This window comes from Nicotiana sylvestris, chromosome 9 (genome assembly GCF_000393655.2).
Source record: "Nicotiana sylvestris chromosome 9, ASM39365v2, whole genome shotgun sequence".
In the NCBI taxonomy this organism is placed as follows: domain Eukaryota; kingdom Viridiplantae; phylum Streptophyta; class Magnoliopsida; order Solanales; family Solanaceae; genus Nicotiana; species Nicotiana sylvestris.
The window spans coordinates 109,015,129-109,039,976 of NC_091065.1; positions in this window are offsets into that span (position 1 = coordinate 109,015,129).

Below are 24,848 nucleotides of genomic sequence, written 5' to 3' on the forward strand. Positions count from 1 at the left end.
CTAAGTAGCGACCAACTTTGGTCGCTATTTTGTTTCTTTTATTTATTTTATTATTTTCGCTAGTTTAGCGACCAACTTTGGTCGCTTTTTCCCACAGACCAATTTTGGTCGCTTTTTTCCGGATTTCTAGTAGTGAATATTGTATGGAAAAAACTTCAGTGATATAGTTAATCGAGACATTGTCTTCTTACGTTGAAGGGAAGATATTTGGAACAAAGTAACATCATGTAACATTAATTTAATGCACAGGAAATAGTAGAAGAAATCACAAATTTTAGTTTCTTCATTACTTTCTTTTACTACAGATTCGCATATTTGGTATTTGGTAATAGGGCTTACAACAATAATCTTCTTTCTTCTCTGTACCTTAATTTTGAGATAGTGACATTATTCTTTCTGTAAAGAATAATTTTATGAGTATTTTCAATGCACAATATGTTGTATACTGACCAGGACTGCAACTTATTTTTGGCTTTATAGAACTACTGGTGCGTCTCGTATATCCGGTATCACCAAAAGAATTGCTCAATGGGCTTAGCACTGCACAGGTAATTGACTATTTTATCTTTGTATATTTGTACACGTTGGCTCCTATTAACAGATTCTATGTTCCTCCTTCCCGATGTACGGCTAATAGTTAATGTTGTGCACCGTTTTTGTTTCTACAAGTTATGCTATTGTGCTAGAGGAGAGAAAGATGCATTTTGCAAAGTGAGACATTGCAATGCTTCAAAAGGATTCAGCTTTTGCAAGCGTAATGTTCTGATACAAGAAATGGACGTTCCCACTGCTGCACTTCGACAAGGGGAGAGCTCTATAAATGACAACAACAATGTGGTTCCAAATTCACCCTGCCCAGATAAGAGTCAATCAGATATGCAGTTCCCAATAGAAGCATATTAGTGAAATATATTATTTCCAGTAACCTATAAATTATAGTTGAGTTATTATTCCATAATATTGCAGGCTTTAATGAAGAATGTCTCTCTTAGCTTGGTTGAGGTGAATACTCCAGTTTCTCATATCAATCAGAATCGGGTTATTTTGGAAGGAGTACTTTTGAATTTTTAGTTTCAGTGTTGCAACAGTTCAGTTGACGTAATAGTTTATTAATTTTTTTTATAGTAATTCTAATTTCTGCCACTTACACATATTTGTATCAGCTCCCCTACTGCAAAACCGTATATTTTCTTGGGTAACATATGAATTAGAAACAGCGGGATTAAAAAGCAAGATTTTTGTAATAGCTATGTAGTCTTCTTTTTTCTCTTTTGAGTAACATCTCACTAATAGCCCCGTGGTCTTCCATTTCTTTACACAAGCTCACCTTTTCTTACAAATTTTACAATAATATAGTTCTGTTCACGTTGGGCTCGGGCTTTGTCCGGGCTACCCCTCCACTAGTATATAAATAGATAGCATCAAGGACCCCTACCATGCATTATTGAGAAAGTAGAAGTATTTGGTAAAAAATTTCTCTATGTTTTCCAAGGTAATGCTATCAACTATTCATTGATATACTTACCTTTTTATCAAGGTTTGATTGATCTTCTAATCTATACAAAGATAAAAATATTTTGATGAACAATTAATGAATTTTATTTATTTTTAGTGTTGGTACCTTGATGTTCCATTTGCTCATGTTAGACGATATCATGTCTCTTACCAACAAAATAATATTATCCCAACTTAATAATTCAACAGAGCAAAATGATACTTCGATGAGCATATATACTTCGATCGGTTAGGCCAATCGGTCGGGCCGTAGAGATCTTGAGTTCTTATTAGAGTTGTCAGCAAAATCACCAAAAATGACACATTCATTAAAGACACGGGAAAAATGTGAAGAAAAATTCATGTTTGTTTAATAAAATTCACAACAGGTATTCTTCTATTGCCGCTGTATTGGATAACCAAATGTCCAATACTCAAATATAGGGGAAGAATTTTATTTTGTGTCTTATACAACTGACACTAGTTGTATGAGGTATTTTTTTTGTCTCACAGTTTTGTGGACCCAAAAGTATAAGATTAGGGTCCACAAATTTGTGAGACAAAAAGGAGCCACACAACTAATGAGTTGTGTGAGGCACAGATAAAACTTCTCAATATAGGGATACGCTTTTTTTCTAATTGTTTTGAACTTGTCTCAGCAGTTCTTATTAATGCTATTTTTCACGTTTCCAGTTTCACACATTTGATAATATATTTTTTAGTTTAAAGGCAACTTGTATGTGTATATTTAATCAAGAAAGTGCATTAGTTCACCGTAATGTCTAGAATGTGTTTATGTCTTACCGTAATCATCATTGTCTAATATATTACGTACATATTAAGAACAGAAGTCTACAAGTCGTTTTGGCTCCCAACATAAAGATTAAATTACAAGAAGGTTACGTTACTTTACGAATATTGGCACCAGATTTAAGTTCTTCAAACTCGTTGTTCTTCAACAGTTCTAAAACCCCCAAAGCAAGTTATGGCTATCAAGAAACCAGTATGCAAGTCATCAAACCAAATCTCGTAACCTGTTAATAAAGAATGGAGGAAACAAGAATAGGAAAAAAAAAAAAAAAAAAGGAAGGAAGAGAATAAACCAAATTCCATATGTAGAACACAGGAAAATATGTAGGAGATATATAAATTGCATACACTGAACAGCGAATGATGTATTCTTGATACATCTTTTCAAAATGTCAATACTCCAAAATGGCTAAAAATAGGAGAAGAGAAAGAGACCAAATAATTAGAGCTTTGGTCAGAATGAGAAGGGGGAAAAAGTAACGTTGCATTCCTTCTTGGACTTTACTATTGCAACCGTCGCATTCCTTCAAAGATATTTAATTTGAAGAAATCAGTTTTTAAACAAGGAAAAAGTAGAAAAAACGCCAAAAAGACAACAACAAAAAAGATAAATGGCATTTCTAATATAAGAATGGTGCCACGTCACTTCTATTTGGCGCTCCTTTAAAATTATACTAGTAAATTTACTCGCGCTTTACGTGGAATTTAGGAAATATCAATAAAATTATAAAAAGACAACATAAATCTAAGGATGACAAAATCAAAGACCACTAATAAGAATTAAAAAATAGGCTTTACTTTGATCTTTGCCTCATTATTTAACACTTTTTTCTTAATCATTCTTCGAATCACACCTGTATGGAATATAAAATATAGAATTTATCAGATATATCGGAACGTAAGACCAAAAGTAGAAAATATCTTCGTGCATTTACCTTAAACAAAAAACAAAGAATAGAATTTAAACCATACCTTACTATAATTCTTCTTTTCCACTCCACAGCCTTTAATATAGAGATAGCTCAAACCAGTGCGAGCAAAATATAAACTTAGTATCTTGGTGTGATCACACTTTAGCCCTCATCCTCTTATTCAATCGTGCATATGATCAATCATATTTGTTAAAAACAAATAAGTCCTTTTATAGGTATATATGGAGGGACACTATAATAAATTGTCATAAATTTATACATTAAATATTGGAGGTTATGAATATAAAAGGAATGAAAGTTATTGAGATTATTAAAAATATAGGTTATGAAGATAAAGAGGTATGAACTATGAAGATATAATTTTTAATATAAAATTTATTAAAAAATGATGAAAACCCCCAAAAAAGAGAAAAAAAAAGAAAAGAAAAGATAAATAGAATACTTAGCCAAGGGAGAGGTGCCAAATCACCTTGTCTATTCCCTTTTTATATAGAGATATAGAGATGTTACTACATTTTTGTGATAAGAAAAATGTAAAAAATAAATAATAAAAGCAAAACATCACATAAAACACCCGAAACCTTCTTCCACCACTCTTATATAGATTCATCATCTCCGATCCCCCACAAGCGTTATCTATTTAGCCAAAGCATCTTTCAATAAATCAATTTTTCTTTCTTTTAATTTCTGTTTAAAATTCTAAGTTACGGAGTATAAATTGCAAACTAATAAAAATACTAATGAAGTCAAATTTTAAATTATGATTAATTATTATTTTCTTATTGTAATTTAGATAATGAAGACATATAGGTAACATAGAATTTTTTAAACCTTATTAAAGCGCAATAACTTAAACGACAGGAAAACATTTACATCCCCAAAAAATTATATGCCAGTAATAGTAAAAATAATCAAATTGCTTCCATTGGTGAGGTAAAATACATGTGATACTGAATTACTGATTACCGAGTCATTATGATATATTGTAAATAAATAAATAACAAAAGAGGAAAATATACCATATAATGCCACCGAGAGGATAACTTACTTTTCGTTCACCGAATTGAATCTTAGCAAGAGCCTACCTCGCAAAGCTCTACATAATGGCTTATAATAATCAATACTCCACCTACAACCAAAAGTCGTCAAACATTTGAACTCTATATATATCTTCGGAGCTCGCCTTCACTATAAATTTTCTTCAAGATGATGTTCTTGATCAGTTCCCATCTGAAACCTCAAAAACTATGTTAAAAAATTATAACCTGAAAAAATAATGCGTGAGAAAGAGAGAATAGATTGCTGCTAACAAAGTAGATTGTTAAAATAATTGAGTTTTTTGGCACAAGAAAGGTGTCTAAGTCAGAACTCTTTTTCTCAATTATATATATATACTAGTAAATTTGTCCGCGCTTCGCGCGATCATATAAATCTTAGTGATATACGTATTTCTAACATCAGATATAAAAACTGTTCTTTCTATGCTAAAGATTCTTTTTAATTTTCACATTCGAATAGATTAAATTTCAAGTTTTTATTCATTTTATTATTATAAATTATTTTCTAGTTTTTTTTATCACTGAAGAGTGTTTAGGCTTCTAGAGATATTTAATTTTTGTAAAGTCTATATAAATGATGTTATATATTTTTTTAAATTTTTCTTGAAAAGACGTGTAAAGACAGAAGATCTCAAAAATTGATTTGTCACGACCCGGATTTTCCGTCCTCGGGAGTCGTGATGGCGCCTACTAATGTGAGTTAAGCAAGCCAAACCCTTAAACTAATTACTTCACTATCCATTTCTTTCCTTTTAACAAACATAAAGCGATAACGTATAAACAACGGAAATTCAGTATCTATTACAACTGCTTAAGCCTTAATCACCCAAAACCTAGTGTCACAGTACCACAGACGGCCTAAGACTGCTAAATACAAGGTCTGAAAATAAAAGACACACTGTTCTGAAGCAAAATGATGAAATAGGAAATAAAAGATAGAGGAGGCGCCAGGGTCTGCGGACACCTGCAGGTCTACCTTGGATCTCCGTGTGGACTGAAGGTAGCCTCCAAACTACGGTGTAAGAGCTGCTCCGGGATCTGCACATAGTGCAGTGTGTAGTATCAGCACAACCGACCCCATGTGCTGGTAAGTGCCTAGCCTAACTTCGGCGAAGTAGTGACGAGGCTAGAAACAGACTACCAGATAAACTTGTGCAGTTATATAATATACAGCGAAAAGTAAAGCAAAAATAAACAAGTAAAGATGGGAGGGGGGAGGGGAAACATGCGTCAGGCAACAACAGAATATCAAGAGAATTATAAAGGAACCAAAATCCAACTACTAACAAGGGTAAGGAAAAACGAAGGCATAATTCACTTTTATTTCACATCTTGTTGCAGGCGTGCAACCCGATCTCTATTCATTTATCTCGTTGCAGACGTGCAACCCGATCCCATTTTACATATCTTGTTGCAATCGTATCACCCGCTCTCATTTCAAATGTCTTGTGGCAGGCATGCCACCCGCTCCCATTTCAAATATCTTGTGGCAGGCGTGCCCCCCGCTCCCATTTTATATATCTTGTGGCAGGCGCTCCCATTTTAAATATCTTGTGGCAGGCGCGCCACCCGCTCTCATTTCAAATGTCTCGTGGCAGGCATGCCACCCGCTCCCATTTCAAATGTCTCGTGGCAGGCAGGCCACCCGCTCCCATATCATATATCTTGTGGCAGGCGTGTCACCTGCTCCTATGTTACGAATCAACAACAATCACAAAGAATCCCGGCAAAGGAACATTAATATTTCAACAGCATCCCGGCAAGGGAATAATGATATTTCAACAATATCCCGGCAAGGGAACAATAATATCAAACAAACGTCCCGGCAAGAGAACAATGATGATAATAACATGTGAGGCACAATAAACCACAACAGAATCATAACAATTATAATACAAGACCCACAGTCATGCTTGACACCGACGTATAGATACTCGTCACCATGCCTATACGTCGTACTCCACAATTAACACGTAGCAAATAAGACACAACCCCTAATCCCTCAAGCTAAGGTTAGACCAAACACTTACATCGATGCCACGAACATAATTCATGTTTCAATTATAGCTTTACCCCTTAATTCGACCACCAATTCGCTCGAATCTAGCCACAAGTTACTTAATTACATCAATAAACGCTAAATGAATCAATCCCAATGCATGAAAATGAGTTTTCCAAAATTTTACCTAAAAGTCAAAAATCGTCCCAGACCCACATGGTCAAAACCTGAGGTTTGAACCAAAACCCGATGTCACGACCCCAACCCCGGTCATGATGGCGCCCAACACACTGCTAGTCAAGCCCGACCATTCAACAACATTATCCCAAATTCTTATTCAGATTATAGATAAATATCACAAAGAATTTACTAAGTCATTTCATTCAAGTGTATAATTAATAATAAAATCTGCGGAAGTTCAATTAAAACACCACACCATAGCCCAAAAGAATCCGGTGTCACGAATATGAGCCTCTAATACAGAATATCCACCTATTACAAGTTTGTCTAGGAAAAATACGGAATAAAAGATAGAGATAGATGGGAGAGATCAAGGCTGCGAACACCATGCAGCTACCTCGATACTCCCAGATACTGCTGCTCAGCTAAACAAATCTTCACTCAGCCTGTAGTGTACCTGGATCTGCACACAAGGTGCAGGGAGTAATGTGAGTACTCCGACCCAGTGAGTAATAAACATAAATAAAGGCTGAGAATAAGAAATCATGAAAAAATACAAAGTAAACTATAACTGGCAGTTTAGAACAACAATTAGTGAAGCAACAAGTCAATTAAGTCAGAGTACCAAATACTGAGACAGGTATAACAGATAAAACCAAATGCATGAGTGCAATGCAATGCATATGATGGTACACTCTAGTACCCACTGCGGCGTGCATCCCGAGCCATCCATTTATTTATCGTCGACGGCACTCACTGGGGGTGTGTGCAGACTCCGGAGGGGCTCCTACAGCCCAAGCGCAATATCAAGCCATCTCGTGACATCAAATCTAGGCCCTCGGCCTCATATCAATCTCAGTATAATCACCCACGCTCTCGGCCTCAATATCAATGTAATCAACCAGTCTCTCGGCCTCAATATCAACGTAATCAACCAGTCTCTCGGCCTCAATAGCAATATAACACTGTTGCGGCGCGCAGCCCGATCCATGTTCAGTCTAGAAATCATCATAAGCCCCTTGGGCATTTGTAAAACAGTAGTTCTCAGCCCGAAATATCATTTAAGTTTTCAAATCTTAGAAAGATGGCTGAGTTTGCAAAACAGTATTTAAAACCTTGGACTGAGGTCAAATGATATGCAAAATATGATATCAATCCCTGAAGGATTCAAATAATTGGCAAGAAACCTACAATTGGAAACATGATTGAGGATATAAATTCTTTAACAAAATAAGTGAGGAAAACCAGTCAAAAATCCCCTAAGGGTTCTACAGGTCGGCACAAGGCCCCAAGCATGGCAACAAGCACAATTCACAATAATAAAGTATACGTCTCAACCAAAAATGTAGTAAAATATCTCTCGGGACGGACCAAGTCACAATCCCCAACGGTGCTCTACCCCACGCCCATTATCCGGCGTGCAAGTCACCTCAATATAGTGTTACGATGTGAAATTCTGGGGTTTCAAACACTCAGGACATCATTTACATCAATTACTCACCTCGATCCGGTCCAAAATCTAGCCCGCGATGCCTCGCCCGCCCGAATCGACCTCCGGATGCTCCAAATCTAGCCACAATCAGTACATAATCATTAAAATATGCTAAGGGAGCGAAGCCCACTCGAAAATATCCAATTTAACATCAAAATTCCGAAATTGCTCAAACCCGGCCCCCGGGCCCACGCTTTGAAATTCGACGAAACTCACAAAATCCGACAACCCATTCAACCACGAGTCCAACCATATCAAAATTACTAAATTCCAATAACAATTCGGCCTCCAAATCTAAAATTTTTGTTTTTGAAAAGTTTACAAATTTTCTCCAATTTCTTCCATTTGATTCACTAATTCTTGATGAAAATAACCATGAAATCATTAAATATAATCACTTTTGGATATAGAACACTTACCCCAATCCATATGGTGAAAATCGCTTCGAATCCGAGCTCCATAGCTCCAAAAATGAGAAAACTCTCGGACTGCCCTAATCATACACTGTCCAAAAAATTTCGCGGGACTGTTCACGCATTTTACTATTCATGGTACTGTTCATGGGTACTGTATACGGGGTACTGTGCATATGTACTGTACACGGTACTGTTCATGTTTACTGTACATGGTACTGTACACGGATACTGTTCGCGCGGGTGCGGTTACTGTTCACACGTGCGAAAAATGCAGAAACTGCCCAGAAAATTGCAGCAGCTTTTCGTTTCACTAAAAAGGCTTTAACTCCATCATACGAACTCGGAATTCGATGATATTTGTTCCTATGAGTCACAAATAATAATACGAACATAGTCCTTAAGTCGAAACTCAATTCGGAGCTCATTTGCTCAGTTCAATACTCATTTCGCTCGTTAAACAATTATTTCATGTTTCATGTCAAAAACCCAATCGCGACTTGATGAAATTAGACCAAACTTTCCAGATCACTCCTATAATTCATTATTTAAATTCTGAAAATCTCGAAATAAAATTTCGATCTCTAGAACTAAAAATGGACCTTTGGATCATTACATGCTTATGCTCAAACGACAAAAATCTTCCAAAAACTCTTCCAAAACTTATCCGAGCCTCATGGGACCCCGACCAAACATGCCAACATAATTCATAACATTATTCAAACCTCTTACAATCATCAAAATACCTCAAACAATATCAAATTACCCAAAACTCATCGAATTCAAGCCTAGTTTTCTAAAAACTTCCGAAATACACTTTCGATCAAAAATCCAACCAAACCACGTCCGAATGACCTGAAATTTTGCACACATATCCAAAATCACCTAACGAAGCTACAGCAACTCTCGGAATTCCATTCCGACTCTCGGATCAAAATTTCACCTATCAACCGGAATTCGCCAAAATACTAACTTCGCCAATTCAAGCCAAATCCTTCCACGGACTTCCAAAATGCATTCCGATCGCGCTCCTCAGTCATAAATCATCCCCCGAAGCTAACCGAATCATCGGGATTCAAATCCGAGCCCTCTAACACATAAGTCAACGTCCGATTGACTTTTCCAAAACAAACCTTCCTTAAAGAGACTAAGTGTCTCATTTCCTACTAAAACCAATCCAAATCAACTCGTTCACACCCAACACTGATAATGAAGCATAAAGAAATAGGAAATGGGGAAAACAGGGCGGTAACTCACGAGACGACGGGTCGGGTTGTCACACCCGATTACCCATTCCCCCCACGAACTCAAATATATAATTTGTTTTGATATCGGACTTCAAATCGAGGTCCAAATCCCTAATTTTTGAAAAACCTAGGTTTTACCCAAAATACACAATTTCCCCCATGAAAATCATTGATTTTGAGTTGAAATCATGTTAGAAGATGTTAAGGATTGAAGAAAACTAGTTAAAAATGACTTACAATTAATTTGGAAAAGAAGAAGCCTTTGAAAAATCGCCCTAAAGTGTTTATGTTTTGAGAGGATATGAAAATGGGTTAAAAATTCATCTAAGTATAAAAGTTGCAGGTCGCAAATATGAGAATTGCTAATAGGGGTTCGCAATTGCGAACCCCGACCTCTGCTAAGTTGGGAATTGCGAAACAGGGCTGCATTTGCAAACCCTTCAAGAATTTTGGACTTTCGCATTTGCGAGATCGGAATTGCAAAGAATTTTCTAGCATTTGCGAGGAAGGGCATGCTTGGGCTGGTTCCCAAAAACCAAGCCATCGTATTTGCGATATTGCATTTGCAAGCCAGGCTTCGCAAATGTGAAGCCTGCAGGTCTGATCACACCAGCAAAATCCTGTAATTTTCTAAGTCTAAAAATCCACCCTGTGGCCTATCCAAAACTCACCTAAGCCCTCGGGGCTCTAAACCAAACATACATACAACCTCAAAAACATCATATGGACTTATTCGTATAATCAAATCACCAAAAACATCATGAACATCGACAACACATATAAATCACATCGAACCAATACCGGGCTCCGGAACCATAATACGGGCCCGATACCACAGGTTTCACATAACATTTCGCTTTCAAAAACCTTTATATTTTTCAGAAAATAATTTCCTTTAAAAATTCATTTCTCGGACTTAGGACCTCGGAATTCAATTCCGGGTATACGCCCAAGTACCATATTTTCCTATGGACCCTCCGGGACCTTCAAATAAATGGTCTGGGTCCGTTTACCCAAAACGCTGATCGAAGTCAAATTAATTCATTTTATAGTCAAAATTTATCATTTTTCACAGATTTTCACATATAGGCTTTCCGGCTGCGTGCCGGACTGCGTACGCAAATCAAGGTGATGCTAAAAGAGGTTGTTGAGGCCTCGGAACACAGAATTCATTTTTAAAAAATAGGTGATGATCTTTTGGGTCATCACATTCTCCACCTCTAAAACAACCGTTCGTCCTCGAACGGACATAAGAAGGAAGTACCTGAGTCGGGGAAAAGATGGGGTACGGCTCCGCATATCGGACTCAGACTCCAAGGTCGATGCCTCAGCAGGCTGACCTCTCCACTGAACACGAACAGAAGGAAAACTCTCCGATCTCAACTGACGAACCTGCCGGTCTAGAATAGCTATCGGCTCCTCCTCATAAGACAAGTCCTTGTTCAACTAGACAATGCTAGAATCTAACACGTGGGATGGATCGCCGTGATATTTCCGAAGCATGGACACATGAAACACTGGATGCATGGCTGATAAGCTCAGCGGCAACGCAAGTCTATAAGTAACCTCTCCCACTCGATCAAGAATCTCAAACGGGCCAATGAACCTAGGGCTAAGCTTGCCCTTCTTCCGTAATCTCATCACGCCCTTCATAGGTGACACTCGAAGCAATACCCACACACTGACCATGAATGCCAAATCACGAACTTTGTGATCAGCATAACTCTTTTGCCTGGACTGAGCTGTACAAAGCCTATCCTGAATGATCCTGACCTTACCAAGGCATCCTAAACCAGATCCGTACCTAACAACCGAGCCTCTCCCAGCTCAAACCATCCAACTGGTGACCGATATCGCCTACCATACAAAGCCTCATACGGAGCCATATGAATACTCCACTGGTAGTTGTTGTTGTAGGCAAACTCCACTAACGGCAAAAACTGATCCCACGAGCCTCCAAAGTAAATGACACAAGCTCGGAGCATATCCTACAAAATCTGAATAATCCACTCGGACTGCCCGTCCTTCTAAGGATGAAATGGTGTGCTCAACTCAACCCGTGTGCCCAACTCTCGCTGAAATGCTCTCCAAAATTGTGAGTTAAATAGCGTACCTCGGTCCAAAATGATAGACACGGGCACACCATGAAGGCGAATAATCTCCTTGATATAGATCTCAGCTAGCCTCTCGGAAGAATAGGAGACTGCCATAGGAATGAAATGCGCTGACTTGGTCAGCCTATCAACAATTACCCACACTGCATCGAACTTCCTCTGAGTTTGAGGGAGTCCAACAACAAAGTCCATAGTGATACGCTCCCACTTCCACTCAGGAATCTCAATCTGCTGAAATAAACCACCGGGCCTCTGATTCTAGTACTTAACCTGCTGACAATTCAAACAACGAGCCACATATGCAATGATATCCTTCTTTATTCTCCTCCACCAATAATGCTGCCGCAAATCCTGATACATCTTAGCGGTGCCCGGATGAATAGAGTACCGGGAACTATGGGCCTCCTCTAAAATCAACTCTCGAAGCCCATCCACATTAGGCACACAAACTCGACCCTGCAACCTCAAAACTCCATCATCACCTAAGGTAACCTGCTTGGCACCTCCGTGTTGCACCGTGTCTCTAAGGACACACAAATGGGGATCATCATATTGCCAATCACAGATACGCTCCAATAAAGAAGAACGAGCGACTAGTCTTGGAAACATCCAACCTCACAAACTGATTGGCCAAAGCCTGAACATCCAAAGCAAGCGGTCTCTCACCGACCGGAATATAAGCAAGACTGCTCATACTGGATGACTTCCTACTCAAAGCATCGGCAATCACATTGGCCTTTCCCGGATGATATAAGATGGTGATATCATAGTCCTTCAACAACTCCAACCATCTTCTCTGCCTCAAATTCAACTCCTTTTGCTTGAACAAATACTGCAGACTCTTGCGATCCGTGAACACCTCACATACCACGCCATACAGATAATGCCTCCAAATCTTCAACGCATGAACAATGGCTGCCAACTCCAAATCATGAACCGGATAGTTCTTCTCATGAATCTTCAATTGTCGTGAAGCATAGGCAATGACATCACATCATTCATCAACACTGCACCAAGTCCAATACGAGATGCATCATAATATACTGTATAAGGCCCTGAACCTGTGGGCAAAACCAACACCGGTGCCATAGTCAAAACTATCTTGAGCTTCTGAAAGCTTGCCTCACACTCGTCTGACCACCTGAACTGGGCACCCTTCTGGGTCAACCTGGTCATCGGGGCTGTGATAGATGAAAAACCCTGCACGAACTAACGATAGTAGCCTGCCAATCCCAAGAAACTCCGAATCTTTGTAGTTGATGCTGTTGTAGGCTAGTTCTTGACCGCCTCAATCTTCTTCGGATCAACCTGAATACCCTCTGCTGATACAACATGACCTAGTAATGCAACTGAACTCAATCAGAACTCACACTTCGAGAACTTAGCATATAACTAACTATCCCTCAAGGTCTGAAGAACCACTCTAAGATGCTGCTCGTGCTCCTCCCGGCTGCGGGAATAGATCAAAATATCATCAATGAAGACTATCACGAACGAATCCAAGTAAGGCCTGAACACTTGATTCATCAAATCCATAAAAGCTGCCGGGGCATTTGTCAACCCGAATGACATCACCAAGAACTCATAATGCCCATACAGAGTGCGGAAAGGTGTCTTGGGGACATCGGATGCCCTAATCCTCAATTGATGGTAGCCAGATCTCATGTCAATCTTTGAAAAATACCTTGGCACCCTAAAGTTGATCAAACAAATCATCAATCCTCGGCAATGGATACTTATTCTTGATTGTAACCTTGTTCAACTGTCGGTCATCAATACACATCCTCATTGATCCATCCTTCTTCTTAACAAACAACACCGGCGCACCCCAAGACGAAACACTGGGTCTAATGAAACCCTTCTCAAGCAAGTCTTGCAACTGCTCCTTCAAATCTTTCAACTCAGGCGGGGCCATACGATATGGCGGAATAGAAATAGGCTGAGTGCCCGGAGCCAAATCAATGCAAAAGTCAATATCCTTGTCGGGCGGCATACCCGACAGGTCTTAAGGGAATACCTCAAGAAACTCATGAACAACGGGCACAGAATCAATAGATGGAACCTCAATACTAGAATCACGAACATAGGCCAAATAGGCCAAACACCCCTTCTCGACCATACGTCGAGCTGTCACATATGAGATAATATTGCGGGTAGAATGACTAGGAGTCTCTCTCCACTCTAAATGAGGCAAACCTGGCAAGGCTAAGGTCATAGTCTTGGCATGACAGTCCAAGATAGCGTGGTAAGGTGATAACCAGTCCATCCCCAATATGACGTCAAAATCAACCATGTCCAGAAGTAACAAATCTACACAAGTCTCAAGACCCCCAATCACAACTATACATGAACGATGGACTCGATCTACCACAATAGAATCACCCACCGGTGTAGACACATAAATAGGAGCACTCAAAGAATCACTAGGCATGACTAGATACGGTGCAAAATAAGATGACACGTATGAGTAGGTAGAGCCTGGATCAAATAACACTGAAGCATCTCTATCACAAACCAAAATCGTACCTGTGATAACTACATCGGAAGCCTCAGCCTCGGGCCTGGCTGGAAGAGCATAACATCGAGGCTAGGCCCCACCACCCTGAACTACATCTCTAGGACGGCCTGCTGCTGGCTGGCCTCTACCTCTAGCGGCCTGAGCTCCACCTCTAATAGCTCTACCTCCACCTCTAGCACCTCTACTCCCACCTCTAGCTGGTTGGGCGGGCTGTGGAACACTCGGTGCTTGAACCATGGCATAGGAACCCTGATGCTGAGAGCTACTTGGTGATCGAGGGCAATACCTAGCAATGTGCCTTGTGTCCACAAGTAAATAAAGCCCTCGGCTGCTGGGGCTGACGACCCTGGAAACTTTAAAGCGGTGGTGCACTGATAGGAGTTGGTGGTGCACTGTAGGACTGCTCATCAGAATACTATATATGGGAACCACGATCACCTGAAGCACCGTAAGAAACCTGAAGCGCTGACTGAAAAGGCCTGGAAGGATGGCCTCTACCATACAAATCCCTACCTCCAGACGAGGTACCACTAAATCGGCCTGAATGACGAGGCCTCTTGTCAAACCCTTGACCACCTCCCTGCGATAGAACTATCTCAACTCTCCAGGCAACATTGGCCGCCTCCTGGAAGAAAATTTCACTCCCTGTCTCCCTAGCCATCTGAAGACGAATCGGGTGAATAAGTCCCTTAATGAACCTCCTCACCCTCTCTCTCTCTCTCGGTGGGAAGTATGATAAGAGCATGACGAGCCAAGTCAATGAATCTTCTCATACTGGGTAACAATCATAGAACCCTGCTAGAGACGCTCAAACTGCCTATGATAGGTCTCTCTTTGAGTGATGGGGAGAAACTTCTCTAGAAATAGCTAAGTAAACTGCTCCCAAGTCAATGCTGGTAATCCGGCTAGTTTAGCCAAACAATAATCTCTCCACCAAGTCTTGGCGGATCCAAACAAGCGAAAAGTAGCAAAATCGACCCCACTAAGGCCCTCCTCCAGCCTGAGAGACGGTTGGTGCTACAGGGAGCAAACCTGCCTGGGTGACACTCTCCATAAGGCCCACTAGACGGACCAGAGCATCCTGGAGAACTGGGATAGCAATAAACCCCTCTGGGACCTGAGCTGGGCCCACCGGAACTGCTGGGGCCGGAACCTCATCATCAAAATCAACTTGAGACTCCGCTGCTAGTGTTGCTGCTCGGGGCTGATCTCTGCCCCTACCTCGGCCTCTAGTACGGTCTCGGCCTCGCCCTCTGCCCCTTGTAGGAGTTGCTGCTGGGGGCTCGGGCTGCTGGTCAGTGGATAAGGAAGCGCGTGTTCTCGCCATCTGCGAAAGAACAAAGTAGAAATCCAATTAGCATTGAGAAACCAAATCGCACGATAGGAAAGAACAAATATGAAGTTTTCCTAACTCTGTAGCCTTTGGGGGATAAATACATATGTCGCCGTACAGATCCCTCAAACTCTACTAAGCTTGTCTGTGAACTATGAGACCTATGTAACCTAGAGCTCTGATACCAACTTGTCACGACCCGGATTTTCCGTCCTCGTGAGTCATGATGGCGCCTACTAATGTGAGCTAGGCAAGCCAAACCTTTAAACTAATTACTTAATTATCCATTTCTTTCTTTTTAACAAACATAAAGCGATAACGTATAAACAATGAAAATTTAATTTAAGCGGAAGAAAACAATAAAATATCTGAAGTTTGTATCTATTACAACTGCTTAAGCCTTAATCACCCAAAACCTGGTGTCACAGTACCACAGACGGTCTAAGACTGCTAAATACAAGGTTTGAAAATAAAAGACACACTGTTTCTGAAGCAAAAAGATGAAACAAGAAATAAAAGATAGAGGAGATGCCAGGGCCTGCAGACGCTTGCAGATCTACGTTGGATCTCCGCATGGACTGAAGGAAGCCTCCAAACTACGGTCCAAGAGCTGCTCCGGGATCTGCACATAGTGCAAAGTGTAGTATCAGCACAACCGTCCCCATGTGCTGGTAAGTGCCTAGCCTAACCTCGGTGAAGTAGTGACGAGGCTAAAACCAGACTACCAGATAAACATGTGCAGTTATATAATATACAGCGGAGAGTAAAGCAGAAATAAACAAGTAAAGATGGGAGAGGGGAACATGCGTTAGGGAATAACAAGTAACAACAAAATATCAAGAGAATTATAAAGGAACCAAAATCCAACTACTAACAAGGGTAAGGAAAAACGAAGGCATAATTCACTTTTATTTCACATCTTGTTGCAAGCGTGCAACCCGATCCGAATTCATTTATCTCGTTGTAGGCGTGCAACCCGATCCCATTTCACATATCTTGTGGCAGGCGTGTCACCCGCTCCCATTTCAAATGTCTCGTGGCAGGAGTGTCACCCGCTCACATTTCAAATATCTTGTGGCAGACGTACCACCCGCTCCCATTTCATATATCTTGTGGCAGGCGTGCCACCCGCTCTCATGTTACGAATCAACAACAATCACAAAGAATCCCGATAAGGGAACAAGAACAATATAACAACTTCCCGCAATGGAACATTAATATTTCAACAACATCCCGGCAAGGGAACAATGATAATAATAACAATATTACGGCAAGGGAACAATGATATTTCAACAATATCTCGGCAAGGGAACAATAATATCAAACAAACGTCCCGACAAGGGAACAATGATGATAATAACATGTGAGGCACAATAAACCACAACGGAATCATAACAATTATAATACAAGACCCACGGGCATGCTTGACACCGACGTATAGATACTCGTCACCATGCCTATACGTCGTACTCCACAATTAACACGTAGCAAATAAGACACAACCCCTAATCCCTCAAGCTAAGGTTAGACCAAACACTTACCTCGATGCTACGAACACAATCACGTTTCAATTATAGCTTTACGCCTTGATTCCACTACTAATTCACTCGAATCTAGCCACAAGTTACTTAATTACATCAATAAACGCTAAATTAATCAACCCAATGCATGAAAATGAGTTTTCCAAAGTTTTACCCAAAAGTCAAAAATTGCCCCCGGGCCCACATGGTCAAAACCCGAGGTTCGAACCAAAACCCGATTACCCATTCCCTCACGAACCCAAATATATAATTTATTCTGAAATCGGACCTCAAATCGAGGTCCAAATCCCCAATTTTTGAAAAACCTAGGTTCTACCCAAAACACACAATTTCCCCCATGAAAATCATTGATTTTGAGTTGAAATCATGTTAGAAGATATTAAGAATTGAAGAAAACTAGTTAAAAACGACTTACAGTTGATTTGGAGAAGAAGAAGCCTTTAAAAAATCGCCTTAGAGTGTTTATGTTTTGAGAGGATATGAAAATGGGTTAAAAATTCGTGTAAGTATAAAAGTTACAGGTCGCAGATGTGGGAATTGCTTGTGAACCCCGACCTCTGTTAAGTTGGGAATTGCAAAACGGAGCTGCATTTGCGAACCCTTCAAGAAATTTGGACTTTCGCATTTGCGAAGTCAGAATTGCGGAGAATTTTCTCTCATTTGCGAGGAAGGGTAGGCCTGGGCTGGTTCGCATTTGCGACCAAGCCCTCGCATTTGCGATATCGCATTTGCGAGCCATGCGAAGCCTGCAGGCCTGATCACACCAGCAAAATCCTGCAATTTTCTAAGTCTAAAAATCCATCCCGTGGCCTATCCAAAACTCACCCGAGCCCTCGGGGCTCCAAACCAAACATATATACAACCTCAAAAACATCCTACGGACTTATTCGTGTAATCAAATCACCAAAATAACATCATGAACATCGAATTAAACCTCAAAATCAATGGAATTTCTCAAAACTTCTTTAAACATCAAATTTTGCATTTAAGGTCCGAATCACGTCAAATGGATTTCGTTTCTTACCAAACTTTGCCGACAACACATATAAATCACATTGAACCTGTACCGGGCTCCGGAACCATAATACGGGCCCGATACCACAGGTTTCACATAACATTTTGCTTTCAAAAACCTTTATATTTTTCAGAAAATAATTTCCTTTAAAAATTCTTTTCTCGGACTTGGGACCTCGGAATTCGATTCCAGGCATACGCCCAAGTCTCATATTTTCCTACGGACCCTCCGGGACCGTCAAATCACAGGTCCGGGTCCGTTTACCCAAAACATTGACCGAAGTCAAATTAATTCATTTTATAGTTAAAATTTATTATTTTTTACAGATTTTCACATATAGGTGCCCGGACTGCGCACGCAAATCGAGATGATACTAAAAGAGGTTGTTGAGGCCTCGGAACGCAGAATTCATTTTTTTAAAAAAAACAGGGTCATCACATGATCTCTTCAATTTATACATTTAATATGTACGTATATAGCATCTAATCTTTTCTATTTAAGTAAAAATAACAACGATAACAAAGAATGAAACAAAAAAGAGGTAAAACCGAATCCATCTATTCCAATCCATGGAATCACTTGTATAGCTGTATGGTCTTACGCAAATTTTTTCCTGTGATTTTCCATTTTCTTTACCTATTTCATATTTTTCCCTTTTTTCTTATTCCTTCCTTACTCTCTACTCATGCATATTTTTTTAAAAAAAAATACAAACTTCCTTATTTCTTATTCTCGATATATAATAAAGAAAGGTAACTTAAAAGACTCAAGACATAATTATAAAAAAAAAGTAATCAAAGACTCCAAGCATAGTAGAGGTATGTACTCAAAGATAGTCAAAGAATTATTAGGATGATTTTTTCAAATCAATTTAAAATGAAAATTAAGAGAGAAAATGGCAAAAATAAGAAGGTAAATGAGGTATTTTAGTCTTAAAAGTGTCTCATCTCACATCATTGTAGATCTTAATAATACATGAATATTCCAAATTCTCAACGGGGATGTAATCTTTTTCATAAGCAAGTAATCTAAAGTCATCAAAAAAAGTAAGAAAATAAAAAAAGAACTAAATCCTAGTGAGACTTTCATTTTAAGCTAAAAATATTCCAGCGTGAGAGCTTTAGAGGTGCTTCCAATCTATCATTCATAGTAATTGAAATTGAGCAAAAAACCTCAATAAAATATCTAAAGCGATTTCTGATATTGACTGAAAAGGTTATGTAGAACATCCTCTGTATCAAACTTCCCCCCCTCCCACCTACCGGAGCACAAATTAAAGAAAGAGGAAAAACAAAATAAAAAATTGCTTTCTTTCTCTCTTTAATCCTTTGTCTTCCTTGCTTGTGGTACTGTATTCATCTAAATATATCTTTGATTTGTTTGTACTGGAAAAAATTGTATTTAAATATAAAGGTGACGTGTTGAATACGTGTCGAAACACGTACACTGGTCAAATGGTCAAAGAATTACAACTAGCCAAGAGACACGAGTTGCAACAGATACGAGAAAATGGCAGAGGAAGAGGCACGGGCAGGAATACAAATAACCCAGCACTCGTACCTATCTAAGTCATTTATGTCTGAGAATCAAAAGAAATGAATCTGACAATAGAAAAGAGTGCAGATATGGCATTTAATAGGCATTAAATGTGGAATACATTAGAGAATTTGTATTGAATATAATGATTATGTAACGTAGCATTAAATGTCCTTAATTACTCATAATAGCCTAATTATGATTTGGACAAAACGTATATCCCCAAGATATCTATAAAAGGGAGACATCTCATCAATTGTAAGGACATGAAATACTATTGATATAAAACTTTGGTTTACTTGTTTTTCTTGATTACTCCCTAGCTACCTAAATTACTTCCTTCTATACACTCTTTTGATTATCAGTAACCCGTGTTCTTCTAAATTCTAGCTTTGACTAAAATATCATTTTTTGGTAAAACAAATTAGTTCCGTTACCAGGAATCTGATAATCTATTTTCTTTTCAATTAATTTTCCTTGTTGAATCAACTATGTCGAACAACAATGACAACATCCAAGGAAACCAAGAAAACCAGATGAACCAACAACTTCAGAGAGACCCTCAGGATAATAATGCAATGATTATTTCTCCACAAGGCTCTCCTCGGCGATCTCGTGAAGGCACTCCTGAGGGATCTCATACTGATGGACAGGCTCAATTCGAAAATGTTGAAGCTATGGATGAGGCTTTGCAAAAACTTATTACCGCACAGGTCAATAAAGCCGTTCAGGCCTTGGTTAACCAGTTACCTGCTGCACCCCCCACACCTACTCCAAATAACAACACTCTGGAGAACCCTCATTCCGGGCTTGTTAATTCAGGAAGCGGTGGAACCCCCAGTGAATCGCAGGATGGAGAACCAGGTAATTTAGTTAATTCAAATTTACAAAACTTGGTACTAACCTTGCAAAAACAGCTCAAGGAGCAAAGTGAGCACATAGAGCAGATACCCGGGGTGCCACCCATAATCTAAGGGGTAGATATAGATAGATATTCACAATAACCCTGGAAGCCTAGTGCTGCTCCACTCCCAATTCCAAAAAAGTTCAGAATGTCTGATATTCCAAAATATGATGGAACGACAGACCCACGAGATCACGTGACTGCATTCACGACGGGTGTAAAAGGCAACGATTTGACTAAGAAGGAGATTGAATCAGTATTAGTCAAACAATTTGGTGAAATGCTCACCAAAGGAGCGCTAACATGGTATTCTCTTTTACCCAAAAATTCTATAAATTCTTTTGCTGAGCTTGCAGATTCTTTCACCAAAGCACACTCGGAGCTCAAAAGGTAGAGAAAAGGATGGAGGATATTTTCAAAATCAAGCAAGGGAACTCAGAACTGCTTAGAGAGTTCGTGGACAGATTCCAACATGAAAGAATAACATTACCACATGTACCAGATAATTGGGCAGTTATAGCTTTCACAAGCAATTTGAATGAAAAAAGCTCAGAAGCTACGAGGCGACTCAAAGAAAGCCTTCGTGAATTCCCAGCTACAACATGGAATGACGTTTACAACAGGTATAGCACGAAGCTGAGGATAGAAGAAGATACTATTCCACGACTTCAAAAAGAAGAAAAGGTAAGTTCGAGACGTGCGGAGACCGAAAAAATATCCGGTAAGAACAAGTACGAGCCTTACATGGGACCTGCAGGAAAAGACTCACGATCAAAGCAAGATAATCAAAGGTACAATCACGGATCAAGAAACATAGAATAAAGTTCTTCATCAAAATTCAGGAATGAGCGAAATAACTATGAGTCACGAGTTGATGATAGAAATTTGAAGGCGAGATTCGGTGGTTACAACTTCAACGCCAGCACCTCCGAGCTCGTAGTTGTTTTGAGAAGTATGGGAGATAAGGTAAGATGGCCAAAGGAAATGAGATCGAACCCAAACAGGTGCAAACCTGACCATTGGTGCGAGTTCCATAATGACCACAGACATAAAACAACAGATTGTAGGTTTTTGCAAAGTGAAGTTGATCATTTATTAAAACAAGGGTACCTTACTGAGTTGTTCAATGAGAAAGGCAAGCAAGCTTACATGAAGAACAGGCAAGAGCCTCCAAAACCACCTTCTCCCAAAAGAACTATCAACGTTATAAGTGGGAGTGAAGACGTCAAGAGTATATCATATACAGCAGCTAACAAAATTTCCAAAGTAACAATTACACAAGGGAAACGCGTGTGGCATGTTTTAGAGGAAGACAACATTATATTCAATGATGCAGATGTAGATGGCGTATTAACCCCTCATAACGACGCACTGGTAATATCTTTAATTATACATGATACTAATATGAAACAAGTATTGATTGATCCAGGTAGTTCCGTGAACATTATTTTACTGAGAGTATTACGTGAGATGCAAGCTGAAGATAAAATGATACCAAAGGCGCATACTCTATCTGGATTTGATAATTCTAGTGTCCTCACGAAAGGAGAGATAACACTCACCACATTCGCTGAAGGAGTCGTTAAAGATACAAAGTTCCAGGTGGTAGATATGGAGATGGCTTACAACATGATTCTTGGGAGACCATGGATCCACGAAATGGATGATGTTCCTTCAACCTTGCATCAAGTTACCATCGCCATGGGGAATCTGTCAAATTCGGGGAGATCAACATACAACCAGGGCTATCAACTCTGTTGCAGATACAAGCATGAGAAATGAAGGTAAATAGCAATCACAAAAGACAGTTGAGGTCACCACAACACAAACCTCAACTGAACAAGGGCAAACAAATGTAGATTCAAGGCTTGATACTATTCAAGAACCAGAAGAGAATGAAAATATCAAAACAACAATAGAGGAATTAGAGCCTATCGTGTTATTTGCTCAATGGTCTGATAAAAAAGTCTATGTTGGAGCCAATCTTAGCCAAGGTATGAGAGGTAAGTTAATTGATTTTTTGAAAACTAACGTGGATTGCTTTGCTTGGTCCCATTCTGACATGACAGGAATACCCCCGGAGGTGATGACCCATAAACTAAATGAAGATCCATCATACCCTCCTATCAAGCAAAAGAAAAGAAAGCAAGGAACTTTCATGAATCAAGTGATTCAGGAAGAAGTCCAAAAATTGCTAAAAATTGGTTATATTCGTGAGGTAAAATATCCTAACTGGTTAGCTAACACTGTTGTAGTTCCAAAGAAGAACAGTAAGTGGAGGGTTTGTGTAGATTACACAGATCTTAATAAAGCCTGTCCTAAAGATTCTTTTCCACTACCACACATAGATCGATTGATTGATGCAACTGCAGGTCACGAACTATTAAGTTTTTAATATGCATATTCAGGTTATAATCAGATTAAAATGGATCCGGGAGATGAAGAAAAAACTTCATTCATAATAGACAGGGAGACTTACTGTTATAAGGTAATGCCCTTTGGTCTGAAGAATGCAGGTGCAACGTATCAGAGGTTAGTTACCAAAATGTTTCAAGAGCATTTAGGAAAGACTATGGAGGTATATATAGATGATATGCTTGTTAAAACTCAGTATTCAAAAGATCACATATCACACTTATCTGTCACATTTTCAATTTTGCGCAAATTTAATATGAAGTTAAATCCCGAAAAATGTGTATTTGGTGTTGCATCAGGCAAGTTTTTGGGTTTTCTTGTTTCTAATCGAGGTATTGAAGTAAATCCTGCACAGATCAAGGCCATTGAGGAAATCCCTGATATAATTTCAAACAAGAAAGAAGTTCAAAGATTAACAGGGAGAATTGCAGCCTTGGGAAGATTCATTTCTAAATCATCAGAGAAGTGTTTCAAATTCTTCTCAGCCCTTAAGAAGCAGGATCATTTCGAATGGAATGAGGAATGTCAACAGGCACTCGGGAATTTGAAAACGTACTTATCAAATCCACCTTTGCTGGCAAAACCAAAGGCTGGGGAAAGACTACTCATTTACCTTGCTGTTTCGGAAGTTGCGGTAAGCGCTGTTTTGGTCCGAGAAGAACAAGGTAAACAATCCCCTATCTACTATGTTAGTAAATCTTTGTTAGATGCGGAGACGCGATATCCTCAGTTAGAAAAACTTGCACTGGCATTAATCATGGCATCTAGAAAATTAAGACCTTACTTTCAGTGTCATCCTATCGCCATAGTAACTGCTTACCCTTTACGTAATATATTACATAAGCATGAGCTATCAGGTAGGTTAGCTAAGTGGGCAATAGACTTGAGTGAATACTAAATCACATACCAGCCTAGAACTGCTATAAAATCATAAGTGTTAGCTGATTTCGTGGCCGATTTTAGCCAAGAGATGCAATTAGAAAAAGAATTACAGGTATTCAATGGGGCTAACGCGGGAACTTGGACTTTAGTCACTGAGGGCTCATCTAATGTAAAAGGTGCAAGTTTAGGGATTGTCTTGGTACCACCTACGGGTGAGACCATTCGACAAGCTATTAAATGTCACTCTATAACTAACAATGAAGCGGAGTATGAGGCTATGATTGTAGGTATAGAATTGGCACGAGAGCTTGGCATAAATCAGATTATAATTAAGAGTGATTCACAACTCGTGGTTAATCAAATGCTGGAGACTTATGCAGCTAAGAAAGCAAGGATGCAACAATACTTAGAAAAGGTACGGGAATTGATAAAGCAATTTCAAACCTGGAAAGTTATACAAATACCAAGGGATGAAAATGTTGAAGCAGACGCCCTAGCTAATCTCGCATCTGCAGCTGATGTGGCAAGCGATACAAACGCCTCATTTATACATTTGTTTCATTCAGTTCTCGATCCTAATAAGAATGAGGTAAATTTTAATAATTTAACTTGGGATTGGAGGAGCGAGATTGTTGCTTTTTTGCAGTATGGTACCGTCCCTGATGAAAAGAAGAAAGCTCATGCGCTTCGAAAAAAGGCTGCTCGGTACTTCTTAAAGCAAGGCAATTTGTATCGTAAAATGTTCGGTGGTCCCCTAGCAAGATGCCTTGGACCTTCACAAACGGAGTATGTAATGAAAGAAATACACAAGGGACATTACAGGAATCACGTAGGAGGAAGGTCATTTGTAAGAACCTTAATTAGGGCAGGTTATTACTGGCCTAAAATGGAAAAGAAGCAGAACGTTTCGTGGCCAAATGTGATAAATGTCAAAGGTACGGTAACAATATGCATATACCTGCAAA